This window comes from Saccostrea echinata, unplaced genomic scaffold (genome assembly GCF_033153115.1).
Source record: "Saccostrea echinata isolate AGI-Se365-2 ecotype Australia unplaced genomic scaffold, CSIRO_AGI_Sech_v1 ptg000022l, whole genome shotgun sequence".
Classification (NCBI taxonomy): Eukaryota; Metazoa; Mollusca; class Bivalvia; order Ostreida; family Ostreidae; genus Saccostrea; species Saccostrea echinata.
In genome coordinates this window covers 14,756,079-14,771,051 of record NW_026889771.1, presented here as the reverse complement: position 1 = coordinate 14,771,051, position 14,973 = coordinate 14,756,079, and positions in this window count along the sequence as shown.

Sequence of the window (14,973 nt, the reverse complement as noted above, 5' to 3'; positions counted from 1 at the left end):
AATCAATTATCCAGCAAATCTCTGTTAGCTCATCATCAAAAAGCATTGCTTTAGAAAGTTTTAAAACAACGATGCATTCAAAAAATTCAAAGCCCCTTACAAAAAGTATAGAAATAATCCTCCTGAAATTATCACCATTTGGCCTTAAAATAAGATTAAAATTCGAGAATTTAAATGTTTGTCACATTTTGCCGAAAATTGATCATATCCAATTATTTTTAAATAGTGAACAGTCATTGGATGTGTTTGGGGTTTGTGAAACTTTTTTAAATGAAAATATGGCTGATAATGATTTATTTATAGAGGGATATGTTTTTGAGAGAAAAGACAGATTATGTAAAGCAGGCGGTAGCGGTCTATGTGTCAAAAGATTAAAATCATAAGCTTCGAAATTACCTTGAACAAGAAGTAATAGAATCTATATTGCATGCTTGAAATAATACTAGTAATTCCCAATTCTAAACTAATTTTCTTTTGTTCTGCATATCGTCCACCATCTGTCACTTCCTGCTGGGTCGAAGAACAAGTAAGGGAGATAAACTGTGCCTCCCGCTGTGATGAAAATGAAATTATCTTAACTGGTGATTTTAATATTGTTCTGCTCAAAGAACCCCCACAGTAATGGACCTCTGCTTTAGAAGAATTTGATTTTACACAAGTTGTTCAAGTACCTACCAGAGTTACAAACATATCAAGTACACTTATTGACCATATTTACATTTATTTACCTGAAAACATGTGTGAAATTCAAGTGTCCCCGACAGCCATGTCAGACCAATACCCTGTGTGTTTTACAAGATAAACGAATAACCTTATTCGTAAAGGAAAGTACACAGAGATCACATATAGATGCTTTAAAAATTTCAATGAGCGCAATTTCCCGAATGACTTAGAATATGCAAATTTTACATCCGTAGAAACCATATGCGATCCCGTTGAAATTTTGAAAAAGCTTGTGAAAAGTGATACTCGCCCTAAATGGTAAACACCAGAAGTCACGAAGGCACAGCACATGCGTGACAATTTTCATCAAATAGGTGATTTGAAAAACTTTCGAATATGGAGAAACAAGGTCTCAACACTAATAGACAATGCAAAGGTCAGCTATTATAGGTCAACCATTGAGCAGAACAAAAATCCACAACAAGTGTGGGAAACATTGCACAAACTTGCATCAAATTCACAGAATTGTGTACCAGTGTCTATTTCTGACAATAATTACACCACTGAGGATAAGAAAGAAATTGTTGAGATTTTTAACAATTATTTTACGGAGATATCAAATAAACTTATTCCGGATATCACTGTGAAAGCTTTTGATTATGAGAAATTATTACAATTTATGCAAAAGAAACTTGAACATGGTGAGAAATTTAATATTCCTCTTATCCGTAAAAAAGAAATGTTATCATTACTGAACAAAGAAGATGTAAATAAGTCGACTGGTATTGATACTATTATTCCACGTCTTCTAAAACACGCTGCACCAATCATATTCAAAGCAATCACTCATTTAATAAATATCAGCATTTGTATTGGGGTATTTCCAAATGAACTAAAACTTGCAAAAGTAACATCCATATACAAGAAAGGAAGCAGACCAGATCCTGGTTACAATAGGCCAATATCTATCCTCCCCACATTGTAAAATATAATTGAAAAACATGTCGCAAATCATATTCGTAACTTTTTGTCAGATTTTGATCTTTTATGTAGATCATAGTTGGGATTCAGAAAGCTACACTCTTGCCAAACTTAACTCACTGATGAATGGTTGCAAGCAATGGATAATGGCAAACTTGTAGGCATAATCTTTCTTGATTTTAGTAAAGCCTTTGATTTGGTGAATCATGATATTCTGATCAAAAACTTACATTGCTACAATTTGACCCCAAAGCAGTGAAATGGTTTGACTCATATTTAAACAGCAGATTTCAGAGTGTCCACCTTGGTAACACAAAATTTGAAAAACAGCTAGTCACAGCGGGAGTGCCACAGGGATCAATTTTAGGCCCACTTCTCTTTTTAATTTTTATTAATGATCTCCCATATTTGTCGAAAATTAAAATATTGACTTATTTGCCGACGATGCTACCTTGCATATTTCAGACAGTAATGTTTCTTTAATGCAAAATATGTTATCCTCTGATTTAAACAATATAGAAACATGGTGTTCCAGAATCAGACGATTTTGAACACTAGTGAAACTAAGTGTATGCTGTTATGAACACACCAAAGATGGTCAAAGCTAACCAGCCAAAATCTAAATTTACGAGTTTCAGATCATTGTCTGGAGAATGTTACAAATGAAAAAAATCCTTGGAATCCATATTGATAATTTTCTCAATATTCATACACATATTGATGCCATCTGTAAAGTATTATCTCGTAAGACATATGTTTTACATAGAATTAAGAAATATCTACCATTAAATACAAGAAAGCTATTTTACAATGCATATTATGCCATCAATCGATTATTGTTTAACAATTTACGGGAATACATCAGCCCTTAGCCTCGATAGGGTTTACTAGTTACAAACACCGGCAGCTCGCTGTATTCTTGATGCTGCCTGTGATACACCATCAAAACCTTTATTTGAAAAACTTGATTGGCTAACTGAACACGAACAATTGATTGTGAAAGTATGTTTTGTTGTATAAATCACTTTATGATTTAAGTCCAAATTATCTAGCTGAATTGATTGATTGATTGTATCTTGATTTACGTCCCATTCGAGAATTTTTCACTCATATAAAGACGTCACCATATACCGGTGAAGGGCTTCATATTTTGACCTTTACTCGGCACTCAGGACCATTGAGCAGTGAGGGATCTTTATCGTGCCAACGCCTGCCATGACATGGGGCCTCGGTTTTTAAGGTCTCATCCGAAGGACCATCAACTTTCACTTAAAAGTGCCGAACGCATGGCGAAGGAACAGTTACTACCCATTTTTTACCGACTTAGGTCAGACGTGGCCGAGATTCGTACTCACGACCTCCCGATCACGGAGCGAGCGCCCTACTTATCTGGCTGAATTGTTCAATTATCAAGCATCCAATTGCTATCATCTTAGATCTGAGTCTAATTCCGACTTGTGTGTTCCAAAACACAAAATGAAAATATTCCAAAATTCCTTCCAATATTCAGGTACAATATTGTGGAACAGTTTACCTTTACATATAAGAATGTCTCCAACACACCAAAATTTTAAATCAAAAACAAGAAAATTCATAACAGACCAACGATCAACTTAAATTTTGAACACTGTAATCCTATATGTTAACTGTGAATATTTTAGTAGTACGTGTATTGCTAATATGTTTTGTTTATTATACAACTGTAGAATGTTTATGATTTATTATTATTATGTATAACTGTAATTTATGTAGAGGGCCTCAAAGAACAGTAGTGTTTATACACTAAATGAGTCACCCTCTTTAAATAAAGTATTATTATTAATAAAGACAATCAGAATGAAAAACTTCAACAATTTAACGCAGATCGTGAAAATACTGAGTAGAGGACAAAAGGATCTACAAGAGTTAAAGAGAATATACAATCGAGAAACTAAAAACTGAAGCTGGTTCAAATTGCCCAAAGAGAACTTTATTCCCAGCAAAATCCAAATTTCACTTTGCAACATTTGAATAGCTATGTCTGATATAAACAACACAGCAAGCGATACATTACATATTGGCTCAGTTATGAATAGAATCCAATATCAAACAAGGTGGATCTGGATAATCAGCCCAGTTATACTTGGCTGCAACATCCCACTGCCTGCCTCATGTATATATTTCAAACAGTGATCCCCTGAATGGTTTGATATGCCAATGCTTGCATATCTGGAAGTACAGCATGGTCTGGAGTCATTAAAACGGAAACAGGATCATTTTGAACAGAGATTCCGCGGCAAAGAAAAGGGTCCTTTGAATGAGGAAACAAGGAAAAGAATGGCACATTGGGAACAGAATGAAGTCAATGGAATGGCAACTCTGATAGCTTCAGTTCTTCCAACCTTTTACACAAATGTGCATTTCCAAGAAGAAGTGCTTACATCGTTGAAGAAATGGTGAACCATTGTGGCAGTCTTCGATGAAATGAAAATGCAGAGAAAGCTATCGAAATAAAATGTCCTTATATTCATCTAAGGCTGGGTCTTACTACAAATTCCTACCAGATGATAGATCTGTCTTGCAACTGAAGTTGGAAGTGGCTATGATAGTTAAATCAACCTTGCTGGTTTGTTGGTTTCCAAGCATAACCACTTCTTTTATTGAGGTAACAGTCTTGGAAAACCTTTGGAATAAGATCTGGTGTATTATAGTTGGTATTTATGGAGGTGCTTCTCCTAAAAGACCAAGTAAGCTTCATCCAAAGTTGAAAGAGCTGAAGTCTGATATTGTTGAATTCACTGGAAAGAAATGCAGTTTCATTTGTGAGGTAGAATCATTAACAGCAAATCCCTGTTCACATGATTCTGTTGATGTCAATAACGTGAAAGATCTTTACTTATCTCACGAAGTAAATAAAGATAAGGATGCTTTAAATGGCAAAATGGAGATGGTATCGACAGAAGAAATAGAAACAGGCCTTCGAAAGTACCAAAATTGTATATTAGCTGCCATTCGCTGACAAGAGATATTGCAAAACACGTGCTAGTAGTTACGCTGTCTGATTTTGACCGATATTATAAACCGTTCTATGCCAAAGCACAAAAGCATTGTTAATTTGTTTAAGTTCGATAGTATCAACAATTATGAGGATTTGATTGATTGATTGTTGTTGTTCTTCGTCCCGTTTGAGAATTTTTTCACTTATATAGGAGACGTCACCATATACCGGTGAAGGGCTTCAAATTTAGAACTTAACTCGGCACTTAGGGCCATTGAGCAGTGAAGGATCTTTATTGTGCCAACCTCTGCCGTGACATGGGGTCTCGGTTTTTAAGGTCTCGCCCGAAAGACCCACAACTTTCACTTCAAAGTGCCGAGCGCTTGATGCAGGAACAGTTGCTACCCATTTTTCATCGACTTAGGTCAGTCGCGGCAGGGGTTTGAACCCACAACCTTTCGTTCATGGAGCGATCGAGCGCTCTACCGACTGCGCTACCGTGACGATCTATGAAGATTTGAAGAGTAGAATCGATGTTCAGTGTCAAGACATCTCCACACAAAATGGCATAGTTCATCAATTCTGTATTGGCTATTTGGGGGAGAAGGAAAATACTTTCAGAACTCGATTAATCTGAAGGAATCTTCTTAATTCAGAGAGACATTAACGGATCAATCTAATGAAAAACGGAGAAATTGTAACAGTCATTTTACAAACTACTGAAGGTTACATTGGACAGAACTTCAACGAATATCCGCAGAAGTAAATGGAGAAAATAAAACCACAAACATATAAATTGATTTAAACAAGGATCTTGTTGACGATGACGATGAGTTCATCGTCCAGCACAAAATGTCGAAGAAACTTCAAAGCTTTTCGATTATTATTAGAGGCATGAAATGTGGTTGATTTTTAGTGAAAAAGAAAAGAGGAGACATTGTTCAAAAGAAGAATTCCTCGACATTGTATCCACACCTGCTTCATTGAGCAAACTGACGAAGGAAGAAATAATTTCATTTTGTAGAACAATAAAGGAGAAGCTGAAGAGGAATGGCATACAATCGCTCTCAAGTATGTGGAAATGTGAAATTGTAACAAATTTTAAAGAAAAGTTTGGTGATGGATCCACTGTTAACAATAAGAGGAGAATATTTCAACCTCAACCGTTACGTTCTATGGTAAAAACTATGTTTCAGAAAAAACTCCCAAAACACTTTTATTAGATTGCAGTACAAGCAGCATGTAAACCTTATGAATTGCAGAAAAGGCGGAGTGAAGCAACATTTCAGGACGGTTGCACGATCAGTGGTTCTCACATACCACATTTATAGTATTGCCAGCAAAAACCTACCTTCTGAAACACAACATTTGCTTGAATTCGTAGATCCTGAACATCTTTTGACAAACATGAGAACGGAAATATGCAGCACACACATGCTAAAAGCAAATATTTCAGGAAAAGCATGAATAGAAACTGCGAAAAATGGAAAATTGAATAGGTCAAATTTAAACTTTGCACTAGTACAAGACTTAGTTGATAAACAAAATCTTGGATTTGCCACCAAAACGTTCAGCTTAGTAGTCGAAAATGTCATGCGGGAAATCCGATTTGATAATGAGGCAAACTTTTACTCTCTAATGAGGAATTGGGACAAAACACACTATCTAGACAAACCGGGCCTTACAAGTATTATCCGACATGTCCGATATGAATACGAACAAAATTTAAGATCATGGCTACTTCATGTACTTAACAATGTGATATTTAATGTTTTCCCACCACCTGGAAATCATGTTAAAGACATACCAGTTCTGCTATTTGACCGTCGTAAGCTTTGGAACTCTTGACAATGAAAATTTGTTTGGTGCTTTCCAAGAAAGTGGTGTGTTGAGGGCTGATGATTGATTGTATGTTGATTTACGTCCCTTTCGAGAATTTTTCACTCATATAGAGACGTCAAGAAAATGCATAGGCTCTATTTTGATACGGTTAACCGGTTAATCGGTCGGAACGTCTTGTGGTTAACCGATTAGCAATTCTGTATTCGATTGCCATCCCTAGTTTTAATTAAAATTTCTGAACAAAAAAGCAGATAAAAGGAAAAAAAATAAATCTTTTACAAGGATTTCTTCGGAGGTCATTTAGGACATTCATTTCTTTTAAAAGGGTCCATTATTTTGCTGTCCTTCATTCTGTCAGAAAGCTTTTACTTGCATATAATTTAATTATGGTTATAACGCAGTATTTGGTTGGATAAAAAAATTGACTTTATATCGTATAAATTTTGTTGCCTACGTCACAATGACTTGCGTCAAAAACGTATCAATCCGCCTGACGTTTCATTTAAATTTTGTACAAATTGCATCTGATGGTAATATGATTGTAAATCAAGAATATGTGAAATCTTATCAGAGATAAAGGTACATTGTAAGTTACATGTACAATTTTGTACATATACGTTGCGTTTGACCTTAAGTGGTTTTTCATAAAAATACAGAAAAAATTCGGTGGACATAAAATTAATATTGAAAGATAAGCATATTTCTTATAGTTGATTCTGTAGAGAGAAATTTTACACATTTCAGAGATTTGCATGTACTTGGATTTTGATAATTTATGAGATCATTTGTCCGAATAACTCCTCCTACAGTTTTCAAGACAAAGTTATACTTTATGGATCAATTATATATATATATATATATATATATATATATATATATATATATATATATATATATATATATATATATATATATAAGAGTTGTGCACTTTTGTGTATGGTACTATTTTTTTTTTTTTTTTTTTTTTTTTTTTTTTTTTTTTTTTTTTTTTTTTTTTTTGGATAATTTATGGGGAAAATGTCATTGGTTGAACTGATTATCTTCCCCATTTGCATTATGAACAAATTATTGAAAAAAAAATCTTCTAAATCCCCCTTGTAAAGGTGCATTTTTCAGAAAATTGACCTAGAAATAAGTACTTGTTTGGTGAGATAAGCTCACACTAAGTGTTTTAAACGCGATATTACCGTTATTTACCCTGACTAACACATGGTCATTTGTGAATGTCTCTCTAACGTCTTTTAGATAGTATACAAACCTGTTACTCGTTAGCATTGCTTAAACATTTACATAATATAAAGCAGAAATCAATGATCGTTTTGTCTACGTTGTTCAAAGGGACATCATTTGATTATCGAACTTTGAAACAAAAATTACATTATGCAAATTTCCAATAAACATTCAATCACAAGGACAAACTGCATATAAAGGCTGTCTTTGGAGGGTGGATGGTGGGGAATATTTCTAATACATTGACAAGTAAAATAATTGTGCTTGTTTAAATACAAGTAGAATTGCACCATACTGCAATCTGCTGCAAAACAATGTGATAAATTGTGATGCCTGCCAAATTGTCCAATCAAAATTAACTTAGTCAATTTTTTTTCCTTAATTGAATTTAAAAAACTGATTGAATACACACACTTTTTTTTTCATTTTATGCTTTAAAAAAAAAGGTTTCAAAAACAGACTAGAGAGCATTTCTTTTATTCTCACATTCTTAAATATTTGTTTTCTTTGATCTGAATCAAAATTAACAATCAGTAATTAAGTCGAAGGACTTTCGCAAAGTTACGTGTTGCTGTTTTTTTTTTTAATCGAATGACTAGTTTGGGTATGCGCAAAAGATCCAAAAGAAATGAACACTCCTTTTTGACTGATGAGTGGATTTTTTTGTTTGCAAGAGAATTTATACTGTTTATCATTATAAGAATTTAACTGCATTTTATTACACTGCACTACAATGCAATGTCAATCAATAAAATGAAGTCCATTTTTGTTTTACATTATGGTATTGAAAATAAGGTGTAAATTAACATATTTTCTAATAAATTTTTATTTTTAAAAAAGATTTGAAAAACAGACTGGATGGAATATTTTCATTTACATTTTCTTATATGATTGTTCTCTTTCATATGAATCTAAATTAATGCAGTAATAATGTCGAAGGATTTTTCGACAAATTTTTTCATTGCTGTTTATTATTTTAAGGAACTCCTAGTTTGGGTATATGAAAGATTGAAAAAGAGAGAAATCTCGTGTTTGACTGATGAGTGTAAATTTTGAGAGTGATGCAGATAAGCAGATAACAGCACTTAGAGCTAAGTTCTCATCAAAGAACAGTTACTTTTGCTGTTTTGTTTTTTTTATTGAATGTCAAAAACATTGTATGGATATATGCCAAACATCCCGAGGAAAATTGGAGTGTCGAGTGAAGTTCTTTAATTGCAAGCTAATTAATTTTGCTATTAAATAAAAATATAACTGTCCTACAATATAAATGCATTGTAATGCTTGATGTACTGTCTAATAAAAACATATACTTGGTCAATTTTTATTATTAGGCAAAACAGTGAAAAAATATAAACTTTCCTGTTTGACGGATGAGTGAATATTTTGAGACTCAAACAAAGCGCCGATGACTTTGTAGAACAATCAAAGACGCTTTTCAATACTGCTTAGCAGTACTTGTTTGGTGAGATAAGCTCACACTAAGTGTTTTAAACGCGATATTACCGTTATTTACCCTGACTAACACATGGTCATTTGTGAATGTCTCTCTAACGTCTTTTAGATAGTATACAAACCTGTTACTCGTTAGCATTGCTTAAACATTTACATAATATAAAGCAGAAATCAATGATCGTTTTGTCTACGTTGTTCAAAGGGACATCATTTGATTATCGAACTTTGAAACAAAAATTACATTATGCAAATTTGCAAATAAACATTCAATCACAAGGACAAACTGTATATAAAGGCTGTCTTTGGAGGGTGGATGGTGGGGAATATTTCTAATACATTGACAAGTAAAATAATTGTGCTTGTTTAAATACAAGTAGAATTGCACCATACTGCAATCTGCTGCAATACAATGCGATACATTGTGATGCCTGCCGAATTGTCCAATCAAAATTAATTTGGTCAATTTTTTTTCCTAAATTGAATTTAAAAAACTGATTGAATACACACACTTTTTTTCATTTTATGCTTTAAAAAAAAGGTTTCAAAAACAGACTAGAGAGCATTTCTTTTATTCTCACATTCTTAAATATTTGTTTTCTTTGATCTGAATCAAAATTAACAATCAGTAATTAAGTCGAAGGACTTTCGCAAAGTTACGTGTTGCTGTTTTTAATCGAATGACTAGTTTGGGTATGCGCAAAAGATCCAAAAGAAATGAACACTCCTTTTTGACTGATGAGTGGATTTTTTTGTTTGCAAGAGAATTTATACTGTTTACCATTATAAGAATTTAACTGCATTTTATTACACTGCACTACAATGCAATGTCAATCAATAAAATGAAGTCCATTTTTGTTTTACATTATGGTATTGAAAATAAGGTGTAAATTAACATATTTTCTAATAAATTTTTGGTTTTAAAAATGTTTTGAAAAACAGACTGGATGGAATATTTTCATTTACATTTTCTTATATGATTGTTCTCTTTCATATGAATCTAAATTAACAATGCAGTAATAATGTCGAAGGATTTTTCGACAATTTTTTTCATTGCTGTTTATTATTTTAAGGAACTCCTAGTCTGGGTATATGAAAGATTGAAAAAGAGAGAAATCTCGTGTTTGACTGATGAGTGTAAATTTTGAGAGTAATGCAGATAAGCAGATAACAGCACTTAGAGCTTAGTTCTCATCAAAGAACAGTTACTTTTGCTGTTTGTTTTTTTTTTTTATTGAATGTCAAACACACTATATGGATACCCCGGTATATAATGATTTTAAATTATTGGCATCCATCTTCAATTTATTTGTTTGTAGAAAAGAAGTATTTGAATACATGTTCGTCTATCTTTTTTTCCTCATTGGCAGTTTATTGAAGTCCATAACTGAATTAAGTGCATGTAAAGAAAGCAAAGATCTATCGACTATGTAACTCCTCATCAAGTAAAAAACTTATAAAAATAGAGATCCGCTTCATTTAGCTACATTGAACGTGAGTACATGTTTTAACGCAACAATTTTACATCAAACTGTGATTTTCAAATTAAATATCATTTATCCGCAATATACCTGAATATGATTAAAAACATTTTATGGAGACGTCCAAGCTTTAGGTATTCCCAAGCAATAATTTCTCGCAAAAAAATTTCTTACCCCCTGGTACCCCGAAAAAAACCCATTATTTTTCAGGCAAAACGTTAAAAGTTAGTTAGTAAATTATTTGAATAAGATAAATTTGGAGTAGAATAATCGAGTGTTAAAAAACAGTTGTCTATCTGCTGTAATATAGTAGATAAAAATGCTAGTTACATGTATCATTTTTTTTTAAATCTAAACTGATTCTAAAATTAATATTTTAAAAAAAAATTAATTACTTTCTTAGGAAAAAAATGACATTTTTATTCATAATTTTAGGTAACATTTTAAAGAATCAACTGAAAAAATCTACCGTTATAAGAGTCCAGACACTTAGGCAATTTATGTCTTTTAGGAAAAGGTTAAGAGCGTAAGCTTTAATTTTCGTCTTAGCTATTTTCTGCAGAATATGATTTATTTTTGGACAAGATCATCATAATATACCTGTTAATCTATGTCCAGTGCATTAAATGAGTGTTTCAATCAACTCAAGATGGATTATGTCATGGAATACAAGAATGTGTAAGATTTAAATCTGTACTCAGTTGAAATAGCACCTCACACAGAGGATGGATCTATGCTTATATTTTTCTTCCATTCCTCCAGAAGAAAAGTATAACATAAATATCCTGAAGCGGTAGATTTATCTGTTATATTTCTTTAGTGCCAAATAGATTAAACCCAGTGCTGTGTGGATTTTGAAGCTATTTTGACACACTAGAAACATGTAATATTTTGAAATATTGGTAACATTAGACCCATGCAGGAAAATGTTTGCTAAAAATAGAATCAAATGAAATACATCTTCATTTATGTTAATAATAGATAACCATCGTGCCAACCTGTAAGCGGATTAAATTAATGAAATTAAACAGGAAACATGGTGGGGAAAATACCAAACACAAAGTTAATGGGGATTATATTCTTAACTGTGGGTACCACTAGGCCCAGAAAAGTGTAAATATGATAAATTTTACTTTAATTGGGGAAGAATTTATTTTGAAACAGGATTCTTTAATCCATCACGAAAATGAATGAGCGAAAATATATTATTTTCTGGTTTACAACTTATTTGAAAAGGCACATGATATTTTTCGCACAAAAGTTTGATTTTTATAACCGAAGCTCGTTTAAATGCTAGTATCTAGAATATATGGGATTTACATACTTTTGTACTTTTATTTTCTTTTTTCAATTCAAATAATTATTAGTGTCCTAGGACTTGATGCAAAGATAATATTGCAATTGTCGGACATTAAAAGTGTAGGTAATAGAAAGCCCTTTACCTAAACCTTCTACAATTGTATATGTATATGTCTTGGAAATTCGTGTTACTGTTTCATTAAAAGAACAATAGTTGACTTTTTTTCATAACTTTAACTTGGAGATTACACAGAAGAAATTATGTCATTCTTTTAATCCTTACTTAACACTGAAAATCTATAGTAAACAGAGGCCAAATACTTATATTATTAATGCGCATAATGTCTTTTAGCAGAATGTGATTTATTTTGGGACAAGATCCCCATAATATGCCCGTTAATCTGCGTCTGGTGCAATAAATTAATGTTCCAGCACATGTCCTATATTAGTAATTTGTACATGATCTGAATCTGTATTAAGCTGAAATAGCCCAACCGACAGAGGAATAAAGTACTAAATTAAAACCATGCAACAACAGGGTTTAAATATAATGTTAAAAAGATGAGTAGAATTTCTAATAAACTTGCATGAAGATATATATAAATAAACCAATTGATTGTACAAAAATTAGGGAAAGACATACGTCACACAGTTATTGTCCAATTTTGCTGTTGATAGGTAGCGTTAAATCTGGTTCTCCATATTGAAAATTTCAGATTGAAGGAAAGAGAGGATAATTGATTTTATATCTATAGCATTAAAAGTAAAGGTAAATTATTTAAATAAAATAAAGTTTTGAATAAATTTCCTACTTTAATTGATGGCGGGCTAGAAAATTGTTGTCTGAAAAGTAGGGGAAATACCAATTTGACTCTGAGAATAAGCATGAAAGTTAAGTTACCGATATAAAAATTCCAAATTGGTGCACTTTAGAAATTCGTGTGAATAATTGATAAATTACTCTTACGAGTAATTTTTTTTTTTAATATTCGGTGATATTTAATAGGACTATCCAATTAATTGAAAAAACAAATCTATAATGATAAATGTCCAAACTTAAGAAATTGACCTCCATAACCACTAACATTAGCAAAAGTTTTTAAAAGTACGCTTATATCTAATATGGTAAATTTCGCAGAAAATAATTTAATTTTGGTCGAGATACTCATAATTTTTTTATATTGGTTAATCTATGTCTAATGCATTAAATTAATATTGCATGAATGTACATATAAAGATTAAACATACTATAGTTATTTCTAACATTTTGTAGTTTTTGAATAATTGGTAACATTAGGAGCAAAAAAAGTACGTAATTAAAATTAAAATACTCCTACATATAAGTAATTAGTCAATCTAATTAAGTACTGCTCCATGTAAGATTCAGGCAGAGGGTGGCACATGTGCATGATGAAAAATATATTTGATGATTTATATGTAATGTATGTTCACAGACTTGAGCTTTAAACAAAACATTTTTTTTCATTGGTCACTGTTGCTATGGTAACCAACTGAATATCATTGTTGCATGAAACAAGGAACAATTATGCATAAAAATTACAATTTTTGTGTATTTTAATATAAAAGTACATCACAAACAGGAATTTCTATCCAAAAAGTCTTGTTACTATCTGAAACTATAATATAAAGTCTACTAGTTCTAACAAATCAAGTTTTATTTTTTAAAAATATTTTTAAAAAAATTAACACAAAGGTGTAGCGATCGTATGTATCGTATGTATCTTATTTTAACTAGATTGTGTAATTAGAGGGCAGCAATCTCTCCAACTATTAATGGACTGACTTTATGAAATTCAACTTAAAATAAAGTTGAGAAATAACAAATACCTTAAAGATAATCTAGGTCCCTAGGCACTCAACATCTAATCATAAATGAGAAATGATATCTATATAGGTCTACCCCTCAATATTACAAAATCAACGTTGATTTTATAGTATAAAGGGGTAAACCTGTCTAGACACTGTCATTTATGAAATTAGATGGAAGTGCCTATGACAAGGCCTAAAAAAGTGTGACTTTGTTTAATCTTATTTGAGATATAATTCATTTTGAGAGATTATCCTCAGGCTCTTTTAAGTGATAAAGAAAATCGATGAGTAAAAATCACATATTTTCTCGTTTACTATATAATCTGTTAAAGGTCACATGTCTTTTTAAAACAAAATATGATACTATAACAGCATCCCATGTCAATGCTAGTTTCTAGAAATTAAGGGATTTGCTCAAATCTCTCGGAATTTCTTCTTCTATTTTTGATTCATTTTAGAAAGAATAGAATGATCACATGTTAAAAAATAATTGAGTTTCCAAGAACGTGGATGATACGTTATTATATTTGCCTGACAAGAAAGTGCAATTCAAGTCATCTTGATTGTAAAAATCTTAGATACATGTATATGTATACAGAATTCATAAAATTGGCGTTCCTGCTTCATTGAGGGAAGAATAATAGACATTTTTTCTTAGGATATATTTAATAAAATTATGCTATAATTCTTTTAACCCTTTCTAACAGTGAAATCTATCGTAAACAAAGACCCAAATGCATGATACATGTATTAAGTCCATTTAGGAGAAGGGTAAGAAAGTAAGCTTTAATTTTTCATCTCGGCAACATTCAGCTGAATGTGATTTTTTGGGGGACGAGATCTTCATAATATACATGCTAATTTGTGTCCGGTGCATTAAATTAATGGTCCAATCAACGCATGTCTTGCAGTAGTAGTCTGTACAACAGTACATGATGTGAATCTGTATTTTAAAAGCTGAAAAAGCGCCACAGACAGAAGATGGACCTATGTTGAATACGAAATTACTTCTGTATTCAATGCCTTCAGACAAATTTCAAGAATAAAGCTTTGCAGCAGCAGTTTGTACAGTCATTTATAGTTTAAACATGTACTTAAATAAATTGTAAAACCAACATACACCCCAAACCTTGGTATTTTTTTTTAAATGTTTTATTTCATACAACATCTTTATATTGAACATTTTACAATATCCAACATAGAAAGAACTCCAACAAA